Source organism: Salvelinus sp. IW2-2015, linkage group LG17, assembly GCF_002910315.2.
Source record: "Salvelinus sp. IW2-2015 linkage group LG17, ASM291031v2, whole genome shotgun sequence".
Classification (NCBI taxonomy): Eukaryota; Metazoa; Chordata; class Actinopteri; order Salmoniformes; family Salmonidae; genus Salvelinus; species Salvelinus sp. IW2-2015.
Genome location: NC_036857.1, coordinates 31252544 through 31256647, shown reverse-complemented (window position 1 = coordinate 31256647; position 4104 = coordinate 31252544).

Here is a 4104-nt window from a genome sequence, read left to right as displayed (position 1 = left end):
AGCATTCAACAAAAGTAGGACCCATTTTGATGTTATTTCATATTTCTGTCGAAAATGTTTACTATTAGTTTCCGCCCAGATTTTGGGCGCTCTCTCGCTATAACGTAAGCTGCATGTCGTATTAAAGTTATTTTAGAATTCTAACACGGCGATTGCATTAAGAACTAGTGTATCTATATTTGCTGTACAACAAGTATTTTTAGTAACGTTTATGATTAGTTATTTGGTCAGAATAGGTGAGTGTCAGAAATATATCCGGAGATTCTGGAAAATAGTTGTTACATTTTCACAATGTATAACCACGGATTTCAGCTCTAAATATGACATTTTCAAACAAACCATATATGTATGTGTTAATATGATGTTATAGGACTGTCATCTGATGAAGTTTATGAAGGTTAGTGAATATTATAATCTTTTGCTGGTTTTGTCGCTATCGCTACTGTTGCCTTGAATCATGCTGTTATGTGGTTGGCTATTGTAGTAAGCTAATATAATGCTATATTGTTTTTCGCTGTAAAACACTTAAAAAATCTGAAATATTGGCTGGATTCACAAGATGTTTGTCTTTCATTTGCTGTACACTATGTATTTTTCATAAATGTTTTATGATGAGTATTTAGGTATTTCACGTTGGTCTCTATAATTACTCTGGCTGCTTCGGTGCTATTTCTGATGGTAGCTGTGATGGTAGCTGCAATGTAAAACTATGATTTATACCTCAAATATGAACATTTTTCGAACAAAACATAGATTTATTGTATAACATGTTACAAGACTGCATCTGATGAAGTTGTTTCTTGGTTAGTTGTGTGGTTCTTGGTTAGTTAGGTTGGTTTTGTGCAAGCTACCTGTGCTGTGAAAGAAATGTCTGTGCTTTTTTGTATTTGGTGGTGAGCTAACATAAATATACGTGGTGTTTTCGCTGTAAAACATTTTAAAAATCGGACATGTTGACTGGATTCACAAGATGTTTATCTTTCATTTGCTGTATTGGACTTGTTAATGTGTGAAAGTTAAATATTTCTCAAAAATATTTTTGAATTTCGCGCTCTGCCTTTTCAGTGGAATGTGGGAGGAGTTCCGCTAGCAGAACCCCGGGCTAGACAGGTAAAAAAAAAAAAAAATTCAAGGTGAGTAATCGCTGTTCTGATGTCCAGAAGCTCTTCTCAGTCATAAGAGACAATACAGCAACATTATGTACAAAATAAGTGACAAACAAACAATGCGAAAAAACTAACTAAATGGCACGGTTGGTTAATAGCCCCTAAAACGGCAACCATCCCCTCCGGTGTCATCTTAATGATACGTATCTGAGTGAGAGTAACTAACAAAATCAATGAGGGCCCCCTGGAGGTCACATGCCCCCTGGGTGCATGCCCCCTGGGTTATGATTACTACAAATTTAGATAACTGGCTAGATTAATTTACCATTCAAAATATTGTGACTGACTAAACAAGAGAAAATCTGCTGATGCACAACCAATTGTCGAACTTACACCCTTTGTCAGGAAAATCTTACATGATTTTCCTGTGTTTTATATTTCCAGACTACGAGGCTGGAATAATACTGTGAAATTGTGAAAATTATGATAATTCCCTTTTAGTATTAGAGATGTTTGAAAGACAGCCTGCAATGTCTACCTTTTTTGGTGGGAGGGAGTTTTGGCCTTCCATGGTGACATCACCATGCAGTAAATGAGTTATTAGACCAATAAGAAAGATCATTCCAAACCTTTCTGTAAACAGCTAATTTTCAGTTTCCCCCTCCCCACTCAGACCACTCCCAGACAGTCCAAGCTAAATTCTTGCTTGAGAAATTGCTATTTGCTAAGAAGCTATTTTTGTTTCTTTTTGACTATTTTAATGTAAAACGACACACAGTAAGGTACTTAATTGTTACCCAGAAATTATTTGATATTGAGAAAAAAAAAGTGGCTGCATTAGACCTATAGCATGCCTCCTGCTGTCCCAATTGGGATTTTCCAGACCTCACATGTTAGTGCTTTGTTTGTACTCTGTTTTTAGCTGTGAGAGTAAGGTACTCTAGATACCACTTATATTCCCCTTAAAAAAAGTTGTTTACAGTATATCTTCACATTAGAACGTCCTCACTGAACATAAATGTCTTAATAATAGTGGAATTGACTACGACTTCTGGCAATGGCGAAGCTCTAACAASWCGCGTCTGAGGTAGCGTCMTCRAACTTTAGAAAATGTTTAAGGCATTCTGACAAGGGTTACCTGTTCGKTAATAGTGAGTTGGAAGTTAAWACATCTCTTTTATCGTCAAAACAAAAGATGCCCAATATGTCAAAGCCTCAAACATGGGAAAATGACCCCTTCTTCTTTGGCCTCTGCAGATGCTAGTTCGGAAGAAGCACCAGCATGGTTCAGAATGGAGATGGACAAGGGTATAACAAAAATCCAAGAGAAACTTTCTGAACACCTCAGTAAAATGTATGTGCTGGTCGATAAACTCCATGAAGACCAGAAAGTCACAAACGGATGAGTGACAAAGTTAGAAAAAGACCATGCTGACACCAGGCTGCCATCCTGGACGTCTGTGAGGACATGGACCAAAAATACAAGAAGTTGGAAGACGCCATCTCTTAAACTCGAGGAGAAATTTGATTCTTACGAAAATGTCCAAAGACGCTCGAATCTGAGACTTCAAGGTTTCCCGGAGGCCATGGAGGGAAAAGACGCCATCTCCTTTCTACAGGAATGGATTCCCCAAATTCTGGATCTACCCCCTTCCGTGCACCCACTGGAAATTGAGAGGGCCCATCGCACCCTACGGAGGTGGCTAGTTGCACCCAGGGCATTTGTCATTACATTTCTATGGTACCATCCTCTCTGCTGCCAGAGCAAAGGGAAAGCTCAATAACGGAGATGCCAGAATCATGATCTTTCCGGATCTTTCTCCCATACTACACAAGAGGATGGCTTTCTCCCCACTTAAGGGGCTTCTGCGTCAGGCTGGTTAGGCATACGGCCTGCACTACCCGGCGACTTCGTGGATCGAAAAAGCAAGAATGGTGAGCGCACATTTGACTATGTGAAGACGGCTGAAACATACATGACTTGTTCACGTCTACTACATCATGAGGAACTGTCTTTTGAACTTGGAGACAGTGGATAGTGAACTGTTAGAACATGAGGATCAACAAAATTATTCATATGATCGACTGGCTGGCTGGCTAGATGGCTAGCGCGATAATAAGGTAAAGTTGGATCATAGCTAATGCTGGCGGCGCTATTTAGCCAGCTCGCTAAATTTACAAGGGTGTGACTAATAGCTACAGCCACACTATGCCAGGTAGCTACATTTTTGCTGTATACTTTTATTTTACGCAGAGAGGTCCAGTCGGGTTTGGTTAAATAGTTATATGGCGTTTGACTGGGTTTCCAGCATAACTAAGTTGTTTATATTACCTCAGGGAATTTTAGCTACTATTACGTTTGCTGGCTTGGCTATTGTTAGAGATGTACACTACCAGTCAGAGGTTTTAGAACACCTGCTCATTCAAGGGTTTTTCTTTCTTTTTTACTATGTTCTACGTTGTAGAATAATAGTGAAGACATCAAATTGATGAAATAACACATATGGAATCATGTAGTAACCAAAAAAGTGTTAAACAAAAAAAAGAAAAGTTTTTATATGTGTAACGCTCGTCTTCCTCCTCGTCTGAGGAGGAGCAAGGATCGGACCAAAATGCAGCGTGGTTTGAATACATACTTTTAATAATATCAACGAAGACGAGAAACACTTGATAAACTACAAAACGACGTGAACAGACCTGAACATGAGAACATAAAACATGAATGCACGAACAGGAACGAACGAAACGAAACAGTACCGTGTGGCGAACAAACACAGACACAGCAACAATCACCCACAAACAAACAGTGAGAACAGCCTACCTTAATATGGTTCTCAATCAGAGGAAACGTAAAACACCTGCCCCTGATTGAGAACCATATCAGGCTAATACAATGAACCCAACATAGAAACACATAACATAGAATGCCCACCCAGCTCACGTCCTGACCAACTAAACAATACAGAACAAAGGAAATAAGGTCAGGAACGTGACAATA